The sequence below is a fragment of the Tamandua tetradactyla genome, chromosome 17 (genome assembly GCF_023851605.1).
Source record: "Tamandua tetradactyla isolate mTamTet1 chromosome 17, mTamTet1.pri, whole genome shotgun sequence".
NCBI classification, from domain to species: domain Eukaryota; kingdom Metazoa; phylum Chordata; class Mammalia; order Pilosa; family Myrmecophagidae; genus Tamandua; species Tamandua tetradactyla.
This window is the reverse complement of record NC_135343.1, coordinates 29,712,217-29,732,501: the sequence shown is the minus strand read 5'-3', so window position 1 is coordinate 29,732,501 and position 20,285 is coordinate 29,712,217. Positions and strand designations below refer to the sequence as shown.

At 33.6% G+C, this 20,285-nt stretch overlaps 2 long non-coding RNA genes across 4 annotated transcripts in view; both read left to right on the top strand.

Moving 5' to 3' along the window:
- The window catches only part of LOC143661539 (uncharacterized), a 416,410-nt gene that overhangs the window by 275,908 nt on the left and 120,217 nt on the right, over window positions 1–20,285 (top strand). The window lies entirely within an intron of this gene.
- On the top strand, window positions 1,825–9,434 carry LOC143661538 (uncharacterized). The gene is made up of 4 exons (XR_013164664.1): window positions 1,825–2,243; window positions 3,603–3,861; window positions 4,259–4,419; window positions 9,270–9,434. It is a non-coding gene; the product is annotated as an uncharacterized LOC143661538 (long non-coding RNA).

The window sequence follows — 20,285 nt, the reverse complement described above, 5'->3', positions numbered from 1 at the left end:
AGAAACAGAAAATGATGCCCCATGCAGCGGAGCAAGATAAAGCATTAGAAACAAGATAAAGGTTTTTTATTAAAATTGTCTTAAATATACTCAAGCAATTAAAGGCAAACATAGATAAAGAACTAAAGGAAATCAGGAAAACAATACAAGAACAAAAGGAGACTGGTAAAGAGATAGAAATAATAAAATAAACAAAACATAAAATATTTGAGGTTAAAACCACAATAACATAAATTTAAAATTCCCAAGAAGGAAATCATTCAATCTGAGTAGCAATAGAGAAAAGGAAGGAAGAAAAGTGAATGGGGTATGAGAGAAATGTGAGCTTCCATCGAGCATACCAATCAATATGTGCATTGTGGTAGTCCCAGAAAGAAAAGAAATAGAGAAAGGGGCAGAAAGAATGTCTGAGGAAATAATAGCTGAAAATTTCTCAAATTTAGCAAAATACTTGAATATACACATCCAAGATGCCCAATAAAATCAAAACTGGATCAACCCAAATAGGCACCAAGATAAATTATAACAAAGCTGTCAAATGCAAACGACCAGCAGTGAATGCTGAAAGCAGCTAGAGAGAACAATGTATAATGTACAAAGGAGCCTCAGTAAGAGTAAATGCTGATCTCTCACCAGAAACCATGGGGACAGGAAGGTAGTGGATGGATAATTAAAGGTCTGAAAGGGAAATAAGAATGCCAACCAAGAATTTTATAAATGGCAAAAGTTTCATTCAAAAATGAGGGAGAAATTAAGACATTCAAAGATAAGTAAAAGTTGAGAGAGTTTGTCAATACTGGACTGGCCCTACAAGAAATGTTAAGAGGCATTAGATTGAAAATAATTGACACTGAACAATATATCAAATTTGCTTGTAGAAATAAGGATCTCCAGGAAAGGCAATAGCATAGGTAAATATTAATTCCAGTACTATTGTATTTTTGGTTTGTACCTCAACTTTTTACTTCTTACACCATTTAAATTGCAAATGTGTATTAAACAGTGATAAATCTAGATTTTTGGACACATAGTATGTATAACTCAGTGTTAAATATGTAATTTGTGAAAAAAGTAAAGAAAGGGCAGAGTCTTATTATATAGACAGAGGTCTATATAATACATTGTGTATGCTATTGAATTCAGTTTATATAAAGTAAAAAGAGATTTTTGTAGATTTGGGATGTTAAAATTAAGCTCCATGGTAACCGCAAGAAAATAACTGCAAAATATGCACAGAAGAGAATAGGGAGGGATTATATAGGGATTTTTACAAATAATCAACTGAATAAAAAATTACTAATAATGGAATAATTGAAGGAAAAAAGGTATAAGACTTAGAAAATTCAAACAACAAAATGACAGAAACAAATCCTGCATTATCAGTAATTACTATAAATGTAAATGGATTAAACTCTCCAGTCAAAATTCAGATATTAGAAGAATGGGTATAAAGTATGAACCATCTAAATATTGTTTATAAGATATCACCTTAAATTCAAAGATAAAGTAGGTTGTAAGTGGAAAGATGGAAAAAAAATTTCCGTGCAAAAAATTACCAAAAGAGAGCAAGGGTAACTATATTACTACAAGTCAAAATAGACTTTAAATAAAAAACTGTTAGAAGAGACAAGGTCACAATATATTGATAGGAGTGTCAATTCATCACAAAGATATCATGATAAAAACATATATATACCAAATATAAACATTATATGTACCAATTAACTGAAAATATATGAAAAAATCATTGAGAGGTTTGAAGGAAGAAATAGACAGTTCTATATTAATAGTAAGAGACTTCAGTACTTTCAATATTGGATAAAACATCTAAACTGATCATCAGTAGAGAAATAGGAGACATCAAAAATACCTCAGAACAACTAGACCTAGGACATATACAGATCATGTCGTCCCATAACAGAAGGTTGCATCTTCTTTTCAAGTGCACATATCCTGCCAGAGTCCATGTATTCCATAGGAATGAGGTTACAAATATTTTCACCTCTAGTCCTCAAGGCTTGCCAACCTGCGGCTGTTTGTGGAAGCGTGGGAGTATCCAAATGCTTGCAAATGATTCCTTTTCTCATGCAGGGTGGAGCCCAGAATGGGAAAAGAGGTAACCAAGGGTGTGGTACTCAGGGGCCAGTGTACCTCTCCTCATATTTATCACATACCAGCATGGATCTCTGAGTCCAAGAATTCCAAACCTATAAACTGTTTTTTGTGATGCTATATTTTCCAAGGTAGGTGGGTAAAATATATTTTATTTAATGGTTAGCTTGATTCTTTTTATTTATAATTCTTTTATTGGTAGACATGTGTATTCTTGCCTCAAGCCCTGCAAATATTTGGACAGGCCTAGATATACTTTGTAATTTGTAATTGCAGAACTTTTATGAAGTTTTGCTATTGTTATTTTACCTAATAGACTGTTAGATATTACGTAGATGTTAGAGAGTATCGTATCCTGAAATCCAGGATGTGCTGACATTACAGAGCAAGTAGGCAGTAGACAATGATGCTGATATTAAAACATAGCCCCTTGGCAACTGATATTTTCTATAGTGTTTGGATCATTGAACTCATTAGTAACCCAATCAAGCACCATGGCATTTTACTTACCCAAAAGAAAAATACAATCTAATCGCTATCTTGGGATCGCTTTAGACAAAATTTGAAAAAGCGTTGTAGTCACGTAGAATAGAGCATAGTTGAATGGATTCAAGTTTTTGACAGCCCACAGATATGGCTCCCTTTACTGGAATTATTATCTTAACTGTGAATTATAATTTCCCAAATGATTTTAATGATAAATTGATTTGTGATTCATGATAATGATAAACTGATTTCAGTTATAATGGTAAATTACTGAATCTGATGATCTTGAGTTGTTTAAATGTATCTCTCGAGCAATCATCAATTAACAATATGTTTTAGGAGCAAATTCAAAGTAAGAAAACAAAAAGCTGCCACATGAATAGCAATAAAATCTATGACCTTTCAGAAATTTCTGGTCTCACTAACTCGCCTGAGCAGCTCCTGGGGTATCACAGACAATGCATGTTAATGCACGCAACAGGAAAAGGTCATTGAAAATAGAAAAGTCCATTCAAGTGCACATGTCTTCATACTAACATAAAATCAGTGACTTTATCTTTAGAGATATTAAGAAACAAAGAAACACGTCAAAGATCAAATATATGGAAGAAAAATTTAAAAAGCAATTCAGCCCTTAGAATCACTTTCTTTGATTAATATCTGAGTGGGTGCAACTAAAAAAACCATAAGGAAAATTGCTTTCCTTTTGATTAATCAAGAATGCTCCTTGAACAAAGATTCATCATATTGCAGTTTGTGTTTTTATTTCCATCGCTGAAGTTGTTATATTCCCCTCAGTGATCTTTTGTTAATTTGAAATGGCATTTTAAGAATGCTTTAGAAACATACAGCTGGAAAACATTTCTGGCTCAATTCTTTTATTTTACACATGAGGAACTGGAGGCGCATGAGATACATTGTTCACAGGTACACAGTAATTCTTAACTCTAAAACAGAATTGGTACAGGGCTTGACTGACTTCAAATTTGATGATATTTTGCCAGGTTTTCTTTTTGCCACCTTTGGATGCAAATTATTTTCCTTACTTTGAAAATATTTCATGAAACTTCAAAAAAATCCTGGAACAGATGTGACAGAGAGAAATACTTGTAAACTAAGTCCGGTCTTTTAATGAAAATAATTGTTCCAATGAATTTGATGGTGTGGGTTATCATGAACTTTAAACATGATGAGCCCCAAACTAAAGAAGTATGATCCTTCCTCAGAGTACACTTAGCAAAAGAATAAAGACTTCCTACAACGGTATGTGAAGCAGTATTGCTATTGTGTCATTTCTTTACTCAATAAATTCTAACTTTGGCAAAAATTCAGAATAAAATGATTTAAATTAACATGACAGATGTCACAGTGAAATAATCCATAATTGGAATCATAGATAAAACACCATATTTAGTTCAATAAAGAATTATATCATTTTCAGATACACTGAGCTATTTTTATATAAAAGGTTATAAAATGTTTGATGGATTTGTGCCAAACCCATTGAAAAATATAAAGGTTATGTAAGTTTAGTATTTAGCACTTTTTCTACCATATCCCAATATATCCATTGTATTGAAAACTAACTCTGTATATTTAACTCTGGTTCAATATATTTAACCACCCTGAAACTTAGTTTCTTTATCTTTGTAAAATTAAGAGAATAGTCACGGAGTGAAAACATTTTATGGGACATCAGTCCTTCTCTAGGAAGCTGAGATGGAACTGAAGGGCTTACAACAAATGTCAGCCATTCTTTGGACCTTACACATGTAAACTCAAATTCAGTGGGACAACCTTAATCCACCACATCTGTCAAAGGTAGAAAAAGCTGGTGGGGAGAGGGAGAGGGTGAGGGAGAGCTTATTGTGGACAAATGTCTTTTATATAATTATTTATACAATATTTTGTTGTTTTACCTTTTTTACTATAATCTGAAATATCCTTAAATTTATTTACATAAAATGTATTTGATTTAAAATATATTTTTCATTTCAGCTTTCAGTGCTTCATTTGTTACCTTTATTTAGCTTTATAAATTACTCTTTTGTTTTGCTGTCTTTGAGTGTCTTCTTGGGTCTCTGCATGAGTATGAAAGATTTATAATTTGTGTCTCTTGTCATTATGAAGCATCAACTCAACTCCTGCCTGCTTGGTCCAGACTTCTGAACATGATAGGGGCAGAGAACCTTCCCTCTTTCTGGATGGATTTAATTGATGGGCATTATAAAACAAACAAATAAACCAATAATCTGTAACAAATCCTGGTAAATGATGTGGGTACTCTAATACCACAATGACATTTCCTATTGATACAATACCATAAAGTTATAAGACTCTTTAAAATGCCATTGAAACTGGGATGAGTGAAACATTTGGAATGAAGTCGAAAAAGCATATAGTTTGTTTAAATCCTTATATATTTTTAAATGCATAAAATGAAACAGCATGCTAAACAAGGACATAAATGTTATATAGAGAACAAAAATTACATAAATCCATAATAATATTTCTGGGAGAAAGAGGAACATTTAATCCTTTTAAAAGATACTAGGCTCAGGGTGCACAGGTGTTTCAGTGGTAGAATGCTCATTTTCCATGCAGGAGACCCAGGTTTGATTCCTGTACCATGCACCACCCCCCACCCCCAAAAAAGATAGTAGGCTCTAGGTTATATTTTTAAAAGCCCAGAAATAAAATAGTGTTCGTGATGGAGGCTGTGTAAGGGTTGCAGTTTGCAGGGAGACATCTAGAAAAGGGTAGAGGAGTGAAAGAAGGTGAGATTACCAATTATTGTATAATTTCCATATGGTGCAAGTCACAGTTTAATTCATATAATTTAATAAGTTTTGACAAATACAAGCATTTGTGTAACCAGAAATTCTCAAGATATGGATCATTTCTATTACTCAAGAAATTAACTACCTACCTCTCCACAGTTTATATCCCGTATCCCCAGAAACAATCCCTGTTCTGATTTCTAGCACCATAGATTGATTTTGTCAATTCTGGAACTTCATATGAATCCATCATAAAGTGTACTCTTTTGTGTCTTGCTTTTTATGCTCAGCATAACTTCTGTGATTATCATCAATATATATGTTGTTACTGATTAATATTCCATTAGTTCATTTGTTTTCCTTTGAATTCCTTCCATTGCTAAATAGTATTCCATCATTCAAGCAAATCATATGTTTCTACATTTTCCAGTTGACAGATCATTTTCAGTTTGCAATTCTTATAAATAAAGCTGCTATGTCTTTATTGGGCTATAGTTTCATTTCATTTACTAAGGAATTCCTTGGAGTGGAATTGCTGGATCATAGGTTAGGAATATATTTAACTTTATGAGTCACTGCCAAGCTGTTTTCCCATAGTAATTGCAACATTGCTCACTCTTACAAGAAATATGTGAAGTTTCCATTTGTTCTATATCACCATCAATATTGAGTGAAGTAATTCTTTTCATTTTAGTCATGCTAGTGCATATGCGGTGGGTATGTAATGGCATCACCCTGTGGTTTTAATTTTCAACATTTCCCTTAAGCTTAAACATGTACTTTATATAATATTTTATACAATGAATATGATATAAAATATTAAAGAAAAGCTAAAATTTGCCTATCCTGTGGCTTTCCTAATGATGTGTTTGATGAGAAGAAGCCTTGAATTGCAACTTCTCAATACTTTATTTTATGGATAATCCTTTCCCTGTCCAGTATAAGCAATTTTTGCTTACCCCAAACTATGAAGATATTTTCCTACTTATTTTTCCCAAGATGCTTTTAGCTTTTACATTTACATCTTTGAGATATTTCAAATTAATTTTGTGTATTCTGCATGGTAGGTAGATATTTTCTGACCCATGATTTATTTAGAAGTGTGTTGCTTAATTTCAAATATGAAAGGATTTTACAGGTGTCTTATTTTTTATTGATTTTGAATTCAATTCCATTATGGACCAATGATAGTCAAAAAAGAACATTCACTGTGCATTTTCATTCATACGAAAGGTAATCAAACTTGGCTTCTAGGCTAGCATATGATCTATCTTTGTACATGTTCTATGTATACTGAAAAGAAGATATATTTTGCAATTGTAGGGTTAGTGTTCTATGAGGGTCAATTAGATTGTTGATTGATAATATTCATGGCTTCTATATTATTACTGATTTTTAAAAAGTAACTTCTGCCAATTATTGAGAAATTATGTTGAAATCGTTCAGTATTATTGTGGGGTTGTCTAATTCTCCATTTAGTTCTTCTGATTTTTGTGTTACATAGTTTGAATCTTTGTAATTATGTTCCTGCACATTCATGAGAGTTGTATCCTCTTAATTGATCCTTTGATCTTTTTATGAGATGACTTTATCTCATTGCCTTGAAATATAAAAGGTTTGAAATCATACTAAATGATCTGTTTTCTATGTGATTAGACTTTGCATAGCATATAATCTATTATTCTCTTATATTTATACTCTCTGGCCATTTATATTTGTAGCTCTTCTCTCATAAATAGCAAACAGTTGGGTCTTGCTTTTATATTCAGCTTGACCATCTCAGCTTTTTAAAATTTTTAGTTCATTTATACTTAATAAAATGATTGATATTGTTCTAGTATACCATATTCCTATTACTTATTGTCCTATATATTCTTTGGTTCTATTTCTTCTTTCAAACCTTCTCTGCTATTAATAAAGTGCTTTTTACTATCTACCTCTACTATTCTATGTTCATTTATACTTCTCCTGACTTTTATTATCACATATTTTATTTCAATATAGTCCATAAAACCCACCACAAATTACCATTATTTTGCTTTAAAACAGCCAAATGTCTTAAATAAATTAAAGAACCAGAAACAGATTTTCTGTAATCACCATGTATCTGTCGATTCTTGTGTTCTTCTTTCCATCATGCAGGCTTAAATTTCCATTTGGTATTATTTCTCATGAGTCTGGATAACATCATTTAATATTTCCTGACTTCTGACAGTGCCTTCTACCAATATTTGTTCCTTTTTCAAGCCTTGTTTTACTTTTGAAAGGTAGTTTCGGTTGATATAGAATTTTAAATTGAGAGCATATTTTTCTTCTTTCAGCAGGTTAATAATGCCATTCCATTTCCCCATAGCTTGAATTGTTTCTGCTGGCAATTAAACAGTTATTCTTATCAATCATTCCAATACATGTAATGCATTTCCTTTTCTTTTATTCTTTTATGTTTTCTCTTTGTGTTTTGGTTTTCCACAATTTGATTATGATGTGATTAGTTGTATTTTTCTATGTCTTTGATATATGAATTTTTCCTGTTGGGGATGTACTGAACATTTTAAATACATGGGATTGTATTTCTCACCAAATTTGGATCTTTGACTATTGGCTTTTTCAGTTTTTTCCAGGCTCTAATCTCTTGTCTCTTTCTGGGAGTCCAATTATATATATGTAGCTACTTAATATTGTCCTGCAAGTCAGTGAGGCTATATATATTTTTAAAATTTATTCTTCCTCTCAATCTTATAATTAGAATTGTCTTTAGTTCCCTGTACACTAGTTAAATGAGATTGTACAATCTGATATTAGGCCAATGCAGTGGATGTTTTATTTAAGATACTGTATTTTTCATCTAAAATTTCCCTTTGGGTCTTTACTATAGCTTCCATTTGTATCTTAAGCATTCCAATATGTTCAATGATTGTGTCCATCTATTTCATTAAATTTCTTCAACATATTTATAGTAGTTACATAAGGCTGTTGTCTGTTAATTCTAGCATCTGTGTTTTCTTTGAGACTTCTATCAACTGCAGTTTCAAGGGAATGCCCTGTGTTTTCAGAGAGGTCTCTCAATCTCTCTCGTCAAAACTCCAAAGAATACTAGTATTTTCTAGCCTCTACTGTCTCTATTTGTCTCCCCCCTCCCCAAATATTGTTCTCTGCCATGTTAGTATTAGCCAAAGAGTGAGGTGAACTAAGTGCACATTTCTGTAGTTCCTTCTCTATGGATGGATATCCCTCCATCCCAATACCTTAGCCTGCAAGTCCCAGTCACCTCAGCTGCTGTGAACACTGATCATTGTTTCCCCCAACCAGTGAAACTGCTGTTCTTTATTTGGACTATGCTTACCTATTCTGAGGTTTGGAAAATACCCTGGCTAGAAAATTAAAGTAAATGTTGCTCTTCTCCCAATAGGTTCCAGTTCTTTCAAGGATTAAATGTCTGTAGATTATATTGTCCAATACTTGAAATGCATTGCTTCATTTATTTCTCCAGCTTTATAAATTTTTGCAGCAGGAAGGTGAATCTGATTCTCATTATCCTGGTATGGTCCAACCCAGAATTCCAGCTCACCATCTTTTCAGCATTTATTATGTGTTTTTATCAGTGTTTTGGAAATATAAATGCATTTCCTACTCTCCCTTAAATATGAATTATGGATTTGCTCCCCCATATTACAATTGAAAATCTTAATGTTTCTGAGTTTAAACTATCGAAAATAATATAGATAATAGATATTGAGCTGAGTTTTCAATTCAAATCTGCTTGAATCCAAAATCCACTCCGATAATATTTACAGTGATGGCTTGGAAATGTTTTTACAGTCAAAATGCTTGTTTAATGAAATATTCACATTTGCCTAAAATTTTTATTTTATATGAAAATAATACTATAAGGCCTGCTCAACATGTGCTTGAAGTGGAGGTACAAGGCACAGAGTCACCTGCATCCTGGATAAAGGGAGTATCAGCCACAAGATTTTCACAATCACATGGTCACACTGTAAAAGTTATGTACAATCTTCTTCAAGGATCAAGTCTACTGGAATAAGTTCAACAGTTTCAGGTATTTTCTTCTAGCTATTCTAATACACTAAATATGGATATCTATACAATGCATAAGAATAACTTTCAGAATAGCTTAATTCTATTTGAAATCTCATAGCCACTGAAACTTTATTTTGTCGCATTTCTCTCTTCCTCATTTGGCCAAAAAGTCTTTCTCAGTCCCGTGATACTAGAGCCAGGCTTATTCCAAGAGGTCATGTCTCATGTTTCCAGGGAAACATATACCCCTGGGTGTCATGTCTCACATAGGGGGAAGAGCACTGAGTTCACTTGGGAAGTTGGCTTAAAGAGGCCACATTTGAGCAACAAAAGAAGTTCTCTGGGTGTATCTCTTAGGGATGATTATAAGTAGGTTTAGCTTCTCCTTTGCATGAATAAGTCTCTTTGGGATAAGCCCCAAGATCAAAGGCTTGACCTATTAAATTGGTTGTCCTCAATGCTTGTGAGAATATCAGAAATTCCCCAGGTGGAAAAGTATAATATTTCTTCCTTTTTCCCCATCCCCTCAAGGGGACTTTGCAAATACTTTTTTTTTTCTCTGCCCACATTACACTGGGATATACTGAGGCATCACACTTAACCTGTACAAACCAAGAAGATCTCAACCACTAATCAAGATTCCATGCAATTATGGTATTCAAATAAATTGACTATACGAGTTAAATTAGTGTGCTACCAGCAATATACATTTTGCGCCAAATCGAGATGATACTGTGCTTTTTCCTGCTTTTATTTATTGATGTGATGTATCACATTAATTGATTTTCTTGTGTTGAGGCAGCCTTGCATGCCTGGAATGAATCCCATTGGTCACGGCATATAAGTCTTTTAATGTGCTACTAGATTCAATTTACATGTATTTTGTTGAGGGTTTTTACATCTATATTCATTCAAGAGATCGGTCTATAATTTTCTCTTCTTGTAGTATCATTATCTGGCTTTGGTATTAGGGTGATGTTGGCTTCATAGAATGAGTTAGTTAGCTTTCCCTCCTCTTCAAAATTTTTAAAGAGTTTGAGCAGGTTTGGTACTAATTCTTTCTTGAATGCTTGGTAGAATTCAAATGTGGAAACATCTGGTCCTGGAGTTTTCTTTTTTGGGAGCTTCTTGATGATTGGTTCAATCTCTTTATTTGTTTGTTTGCTTGTTTGTTGAGGCTGTCTCTTTCTTCTGGAGTCAATGTTGGTTGTTCATGCTTTTCTAGGATGTTGTTCATCTATTTTTTTCTAGCTTATTAGCGTATCATTGTTCATAGTATCCTCTCATTAATCTCTTTTATTTTTGCAGGGTCAGTTGTTATGTCCTCTCTCCCATTTCTGAGTTTATTTAAATCTGCCCCCACACCCTGACAGCCTAGCTCAGGATCCATTGATTTTATTGCTATTCTTAGAGAACCCACTTCTGGTTTTGTTGATTCTCTCTATTGTTTTCATGTTCTCAATTTCATTTATTTCTGCTCTTATCTTCATTATTTCTTTCCTTTTGTTTGCTTTGGGGTTAGTTTGCTTTTCTTTCTCTGGTTCCTCCAAGTGAACAGTTAATTTCTCAATTTTGCTCTTTCCTCTTTTTAAAAATAGTCATTTAGAGCAATAAATTTCCCTCTCAGCATTGCCTTTGCAGCATCCTGTTTTGATATGTTGTGTTTTCATTTTCATTTGCCTCAAGATATTTTCTGATTTATTTTATAATTTGACCCACTGGTTTTTTTTTTTTTTTTTAAGAAATCATCATGGTGATGAATATACAACTATGTGATGATATTGTGAGTTATTTATTTATTTATTTATTTTACATGGGCAGGCACCAGGAAACGAACCCGGGTCCTCGGGCTTGGCAGGCCAGCATTCTTACCTGCTGAGCCACCGTGGCCTGCCCGACCCACTGGTTTTTAAAGAATGTGTTGTTTAGCCTCCATATATTTGTGAATTTTCCAGCCTTCTACCTGTTACTAATTTCTAACTTCATTCAAATGATCTGAGAAAGTATTTTGTATAAGCTCAATCTTTGAAAATTTAGTGAGATTTCCTTTATGTCCAACATGCGGTCTATCCTTGAAAATGATCCATAAGCACTTAAGAAAAATGTGTATCCTGTTGTGGTGGGGTGTAGTGTTCTATAAGTATTTGTTAAGTCTTCTCATTAAGTGTTCTATTCAATCTCTTTTTGCTTAATGTTCCTCTGTCTAAATGTTCTTTTCATCAATGAAAGCAGTGTCCCGAAGTCTCTAATCATTATTGTAGAGGTGTCTACTTCTCCTTTCAGTGTTGTCACTGTGTGCCTCATGCATTTTTGGGCACTCTGCCTTGGTGCATAAATATTTATGATTGTTATGTCTTCTTGATGAATTGTTCCTTTTATTAATATACAGTGTCCTTCTTTGTCTCTTTTAATTGTTTTACATTTGAAGTGTAATTTTTCTGTATAATTCTCTTCTGCTTGTTGTTTGTATGAAGTATCTTTTTCCAGCCTTTCACTTTCAATGTATTTTTGTCCTTTGTCTAATGTGAGTCCCCTGTAGACAGCATATAGATGGGTCATATTTTTTTAATCCATTCTCCCAATCTATGTCTTTTGATTGGGGAGTTTAAACCATTAACGTTTAATGTTATTACTGTAAAGGCAATACTTTATTCTACAATTTTGTCTTTTTATTTTATATGTCATGCCTTATTTCTTTTCTCTTTTTTTTTACCTTTACTGATAGCCTTCATTTCTACATTCTTCTCCAGACTTCCTTATCCTGTCCTTTCCTGTCTGCCTGTCATGCTCCTAAAAGTATTTCTTGTAGAGCCAGTCTCTTGTTCACAAACTCTATCAGTGACTGTCTGAAAATATTTTAAACTCCACCTTGTTTGGAAGGATGATTTTGATGGCTACAGATTTCTTGGTTGGCAGTTTTTCTCTTTCACTATCTTAAATATATCATACCACTGCCTTCTCCCTCCAAGGTTTCTGCTGAGAAATCTGCACATAGTCTTATTGAGCTTCCCTTATATGTGATGGATTGCTTTTCTTTTGCTGTTTTCAGAATTCTCTCTTTGTCTTTGAAATTTTACCACTGGATTAGTAAATTTCTTGGATTATGTCTATTCAGATCTATTCTGTTTGGGGTATGTTCTGCTTCTTGGAACTGTAATTTTGTGTCTTTTATAAGAGATGGGGAATTTTCAGTGATTATTTCCTGCTTTAGTCTTTCTCCCCCTTTTCCCTTCTCTTCTCCTTCTAGGACACCCATAACACAAATATTCTTACACTCCATGCTGTCATTCAATTCCCTGAGATCCTACTTATATTTTTCCAATCTTTTATCTATTCTTTTGTGTATAGGATTTCAGATATCTTGTCTCTCCATTCACTAATCCTTTCTTCTGCCTCTTCTAATCTGCTGTTGTAGGTTACCATTGTTTGTTCATCTCTTCTATTGTGCTTTTCATTCCTGTAAGTTCTGCCATTTTTTTTAACTTTTGTGTTCTTTATGTTTTCTCAATATCTTCTTTATATCCTTCATTTCTTTTGTCATATCTTCCCTCAACTCATTGATTTGCTTTTTGATGTGATTTTGCATGTCTGTTCAAACATCCTTAATTAGTTGTTTCAGCTTCTCTATCTCATTTGAAGTGTTGGTTTGTTCCTTTGACTGGGCCATATTTTCAACTTTCCTAGGATGACTCATTATTTTTTGCTGGTGTCTAGGCATTTGATTTCCTTAATTAGTTACGTATGGAGGTCATTTTCATTTTTTTACCTAGAGTTTTATTGTTGATTGACTTTGTTCTCTATCTGTTCTTTAACATTCAGTTCAATGTATTCTAGACTATTACCATAGCTTCACTGATCACAAGTTTTCAGCTCTCATTTTTCTGTTTCTTGCCCTGCCTATATGAAACCTCTATTTGAGGAGGGTCTCCTCACATATAATCACCCCAGTCAGAATTTTCCAGACAAGACATGTACATCTCTCAGGAGAAAGGAATTATCAGTATCACGTTTCCCTGAGGATGAGACCCAACAGTTTGTCAAACTTTCCTATGAAGCCTTTAGACTCTGCTGTTCCTACCCTGCCCAGCAGGTGGTGCTTGTCAGCCCACTGCTTCCCAATAACATAAAGCATAAAGTGGTATGGTGCCTTTAATTCTCAGCAGACCCTCTCTGCCAGGGGCATGGTTGAGACAGAGGTTAAATTAGAAAGTGGGTTTATGGCTTAGCCCCTGGGGTGTGAATTCTCTGATTGAGGGTTGCCACTTGAGCTGAGTCCTGCCCTCTTTTCATGGGGAAGATACATCCTTTAGGAAATTATCTCTGCCACCTGACTCATTAGTTTCTCTTTCAGTACTGTTGTAAATCAGCCCTTGACTGGGTCCAGCTGACAATTGCGAATGACTTGTGCTTTCAATAATGAGATATTTGGAATAGTTTAGAACAGAAGAAAATAGAATAAAAAGTCCCTTTTTAGAGTCAGTCCCCAGCCCACAGGTTTCAGTACTCTGAGCTCAGCTGTCTCCAGAATCCTCTATCTTTATTCTATTTTATTCCATTTCACTTTAATTTTTTTTTCTGTCAGGGAAAGAAAACTCTGTTAAAAAAAAAAAAAAACTCTTTTTTTTTTTTCTGTGAGGAATGCAGGGTTCAGTATCTTAGCCATTTGGCAAAATAATAGAAAGTTCCTAGTCTTACACTATGATTAGTGAATGGATGAAGAGGAGCATGTCTATAAGTCTTTTTTTTTTTTTTTGCTGTAAGAAGAAAAACTAAAAAGAGTTGGAAGGTTGTGCTAGTCTTTAATATTTGTGTATATATCATGCAGCTGATATCTAAATTCCAGAAATTGTAGGATTTCAAAAGTCATATTTTCAAAAGAAGTTTATTAGATCTTAGAAGATCAAATACATTTCAATTCTAAAAATATCATAAGCTAGTTTCATCAAGACCTGAAAATATTTTGCAGCTCAAGTAGAAAAGAGATAAATCTATATCTTATTAATGAACAAAACTTCACCATGTCTTTTGATGAAGTAACATAAATGAGTTTTCTCTCCCACTGTTGGGATTGAAGTTTCAACCTTAGTGTTTCTTTGAAAAGTTGAGCCTAAAATGGGCACACAGATGCACCTGATGTCTCTTCGTCAAAACTCTGGTTGTCGGATGTGCTGAATTTATTAGGCAATGGAAGGGGAGCTGTGTGCTTTCATTTCTATTTGTCCATGATTATGAGACATTTAGAAAGTGCATTTGGTGTGGAATCAAAGTTGCATTTCTGAAGATGTTGAAAGATTTGGTTTGAGGTTGGAATACATCAAATTCATAGGAGGAAATTTAAAATAACCTGTGCGTGTGTGTGCATGTATTTGTCTGTCTGTCTATCTGTGTCTCAGAAAGGGAGGAAGAGAAGGAGAGAGAGTGTAAGAGAGAGAGAGGGAGGGAGGGAAAGAGGGGGGAGGAGAGAGAGAGAGAGAGAGAGAGAGAGAGAGAGAGAGAGAGAGAGACTTTGTTAAATTTTGTCTCCATAATTAGATGGAAAATTGCAAAGATAAGGTAAGGAAAGATGTCTAAATTATTTACTATTTTATTCCTGACAATTTACAAATTTACAAAGTGCCTGTGGCAGATAAGTACAATGAAATTCTCTTCTTTTCTCCATTTCTGTAAAGTCATTATTTTTAAAAACTGATGAATTTTATTATGCTTCATCAGTGTTAGGGATTGAACTGTGTAACCCACAAAAGACATGTTTAAGTCTTTATCTCTGTTCCTGTGGGTATGAGGCCATTTATAAATAGTACCTTTGAAATTACTATTATTTTTTTACTGTGTGGACTGATTTGTGAATAGATATTTGAAAAATCCTATTTAGAAGAAGCTGAATTGAATCAGAGTGAACCTTAATTCACATAATTGGAGTCCTTATAAGGAAAGGAAATTTTGATGCAGTCAGAAGCCAGAAGTCAGAAGTCAGAAGAAGCGAGAGAATGAGAAATATTACCATGTGATAAAGGCAGAGATGCAAGCCAAGGATCTCATGGGCTGTGATAAGCTAGTACTAGTACTCTAAAGGTTCTAGGAGACAGCATGGTGGGTAGTGTTTTTGAATTTGGACTTCTAGCCTCCGAAATGGTGGCACAATACATTCTTCTTGTTTTATCCATTCCATGCTGCTGGATGTTGTAAGAGTCTCATAATCTAAGTTATTTACTATTTCCTTTAACTATGGAGAATGTTTGAATAATCCAGACCCAGTCCTGGGTTAGATGCTGCTAATTTTTCCAGCTAGTGCAGGTATGAGTCATCACAACCCATGAGTTGTTTTGTTTCCATGAATCTATGCCCAGGTATTTTTGTTTTGCCAGTAGCTCTGATAATGTTAGAGAGCTGTTCGCATCAAGCCTCCCTCATCTCTAATTTTTTTCAACCACTTATATATCAGTGTTTCCTTCTTTTATTTCTGAATAGCCTCCCATTGTACAGATAGGCCACCACTCTTAATCCTCTTGGTTGTTAATGAACATTTGGTTTATTTCCAGTTCTTGTTTCTTGTGCATAAAATTGCTTTAATCAGCCACACCCAGGTCTTCTGGGACACACATTTAACAATTTCACTTTTTTGCATCGCTAGGGATGGAATTACTACCTTGTATGTTATGTATGAGTTTAGCTTTATGAGAAATGAAAAACTTATTCCAAAGTAGCTGTTCTAAAGTTTGCTTTTACTTTCTCAGCACCAATATATGTAAGTTCAGATTACTGCACCTCATTGTCAGCATTTGATATTGCCAGCCTTGATGTAGTCTTTTAATTTTAGCCATTTTAGTGGGTATTCAGTGGTGTATCATTTATACATAAATAATCGCAGAACATACTTTTCAAATGCACAAGAAATATTTACATAAATTGATCGTATGTTGGGATACTTGAAAGAAATATCCTATTTTATCTCTGGTGATACTAACTATGGAAATACCTAAATTATGTTGCATTTACATCAGCTTTTTTATGATTACTATTTGCATGGTACATATATTTCTAGCTTTCACTTTTGATTGTGTGGATGTCTATTTTGCTCTTTACCTTTTTCTTTTGAAATAAAATTAGTCAAAAATTTCCATTTCCCATATATTCTTCATCTAGCTTCCCCTAATGTTAGATATTTCACATAGACATAGTACTTTATCATAACAAAGAATTAAGAATTTTATGCTAGTATTAACAAAACTTTATTCTTTTCTCAGATGTCACAGGTTTTTTCAGTATATATTTAACGTTCCAGGATCCAATACAGGGTCCCATGTTGCACTTATTTGTCACGTTTCCCATTCTCCTCCGATCTATGACATTCTTAAACTTTTCCATACCTTTCATTATCTTGTTATTTTTGAAAGACACTGAACGTTATTTTGTTGAATGTCCCTCAATATGGAGTTGTCTCATGTTTTATCACGATTAGATTAAAACTTTTGCATTTTTCATATGAATACCAAAAGAGGTGTACCCTTCTCAATGCATCATGTCAGGGATTACCTGGTGTATTAGTTTGTTAAATGCTGCTGGATTGCAATATACCAGAAATGGGTTGGCTTTTACAAAGGGAAATTATTAAGTTACAAGTTCACAGTTCTGAGGCCATAAAAATGTCCAAACTAAGGCATCCAGGTAGAGATATCTTGATTCAAGAAAGGCTGATGTCTGTCACATGGGAAGACCTTTGGGTAATGTCTGCTTGTCCCTGTTCCTGGTTCCATTGCTTCCAGCTTCTGGTACCAGTGGTTTTCTCTCTAAGCCTCTGTAGGCCTTCACTTAACTCGTAGGGGAAATGACTCTGGGTTCTGGCTTGCTTAGTGTCTCATAGAAGGCACACAGTAACATCTGCTGGGCTCTTCATCTTCAAACATCCATGTCTAGATGTCTGCTCTGTCAGCACTCCAAGCATCTCCAAATGTCTGCAATCTCTGTCAGTTCTGAAGCAACTGTGTTTTCTCCAAAATGTCTCCCCTTTTGAAGTACTCCAGTATACTAATCAAGACCACACTGAATGGGCAGAGTCACATTTCCATCTAATCAAAAAGCCACACCCACAACTGAATGTACCATTACTCCATGGAGGAAACTAATCAAAAGGTCATACCCATAACTGAGTGGGTCAATCACCATGGAAACAATCGAATCCAAAAGTTCTCCCCTACAATATTGATCAAGATTAAAGGATATGGCCTTTCTGGGGTACATAACAATTTCAAACCAGCTCACATGGTGACAATATATCATGGCTGTAAATCACAATCTTGATCACTTGGTGAAGATGGTGTCTTTCATGTTTCTTCACTGTACTGTTACTATTTTCCTCTTTATCATTTATAAATATTTTGAAGGAGAAGTGACTATGCAAATATCTTTTTCCCCTCAAATTTTTTCCCACTAATGCGAATTAGTCTCATTTAAAACTCTGGGTCTGAAGTTATTTTCCTTCAACTTCTGAAAATTTCATTCCAGTATTGATATGGATCTAATAATTTTGTGGAAAAGAATAATTTAATACTAATTCTTCTTCTATTCTACATGATCTGTCTTTTCTTTGAAAGATTTTAGAACTTTTTGTTTTTGTTTCGATAGTGCTACTTTCACAGTGGTCTATTCCATTTTGACTCTTTGTGCCCTAAATATTAAAGAATTCTTTTAAAACCAATAATTATTCATTTAAATAGTTATTCTAGTATAATTATTTTTAAATTTTAATGTAATATAATTAGAAACAGATAACTGGGCAGGCCACGGTGGCTCAGCAGGCAAGAATGCTTGTCTGCCATGCCCAAGGACCCAGGTTCGATTCCCGGTACCTGCCCATGTAAAAAAAAACCTCCATGGGGTAAAGTTTAGAAACAGATAACTCAGAATAGATATTTTTCCTGATGAAGCAATTTTTTTTATCATTATAGAAAGGCTTTAACATAACTCTACAAATGTTTTTTTGTCCTGAGGTCAATTTGCATTTATTAATGTAGATATCTCATTTTATGGTAGTTGCATGTGATATCTTTATCCTTTTTTTTAGTTTTGAATTTTCCAATTCCTATAAAATTATATAAAAAGTAAGATTTTAAAAATTCAGTCTGGTGATCTTTGTCTTTTAATCAAATCATTTAGAACACATATATAATTGAATTGTCAACATAATTTAATTTAAATCTAACTTTCACCTTGTATTTTTTAATTATATATAATTTTTCCTTGTCTCCTCTCTTTTCTTACCTAATTTCTCTAATTAGTCTAATTTAATTACTCTAATTTCAGAGTAAATATTATAGTCATATTGATTTTTATCTTTACTTGTGTGAGAATTATAATCCTTTTATTATCTTGGGCTACATATAAAATTATGACATGTACACTTATCAAGTCTAAGTTTACTTGAAAATATTGCCCATTATTTTTAACATTAACCGATGCTTTCCTTCAAGAAGCATAGTTATAAAAAAAACACCTTTAAACATGTAGTACTAAAGGAATTTGCATAAATGTGCCTTTCCTTAGAAATATCATTACATCATACCATATCCAGCCCAGATGTGATTGGGAAAACTTTAGCATAAGGACTGTTGTTGAAAAAATTTTTCATTGCTGATCTAAAATTATAAAAACTGGGTAAATAAGTTAAAGAACAATATGTACATGTTATATGCTCTAACAAAGTGAAACAACACAACTTAAAAATGGAAGGAAACAGGAAAGAACAAGAAGAAATAGAATAAGATCACTGATTATCACATAAGAGAGAGTTATGGATAATATACAAAGTGGACTGGCCATAAGCGAATCCTCAGTAAGGCAGGATGACACTGAGGGGATTATATGAAGATGTGTGTAAATGCCTATTAGAACAAAAATGCAAATATTCATAAATTTAAAAGAAATACAAAAGAACAAAAATTTCAAATTCAAAGAAAGACCACAGAATAGAACACAAACAGTAAATACAACACAATGCATTACAAAAAAATATAACATGAAATAACTTGACAGAACAGAGACTAAACAAATCCGTTTTATCAAAATGTATAACTGAATTAACCTCACCTTTTAGAAGAAAAGGGCACAAAGCAAAACCCAACCCTCTGCTACATGAAGGGCAAAGGCATTTAGAAAGGCTAAACTTTCAAGATGGCAAAGAAAGGCTGGGCAAATGCAATCTCAGTGAATGTCGGTTGGCAAACTTCAAATTTCATTCAGCCGGGGCTGAATTTAAGCAAAGCAACCTGAAAGAGACAAGCTACTGTTTGTAATGGTCAAGCCTAAAATTTTGAATAAAGATATAAAAGTCATGATAATGGATATTATAGTATCCCTTTAAGTTCTACCACCCAAAAAACAAACAAAAAATAAGGCTGAACATATCCTGAACTTAATTAAAAAGGTAGATACTAATAATATATATCCAATGTTGTATGTCAACCTCATTTTCAAAAGCATTTGGAACAGTCATGAAAATCCACTGTTTATTCATACAAAAAAAACCTTCAATAAATTTCAAAATGTACAAATAATCTAATAATGAATTAAAACTAAAATATAGTAACAAAATGAAAAACTTGAAACTGCAATCAAAAGTGATAATGGATAAAAGTTGACCAGAAATGATAACAGGCACTAATCCTCATTATCTAGAAGTCCACAGTATCACAGACCTCTGAGAGTCGTGCCCCATGAAACCCTGAACCCTAAGATCAATATAAGGAGTTTTGGCAGATGCCTTCAGAGAAAGCATAGCTTCAGAATTTGGTTATATTTATTTGTCCCATTTCACCTTTTACATTAGTCTATTAATTTCCTATTCCCTTCCCAAATAGTCAACACTATTAT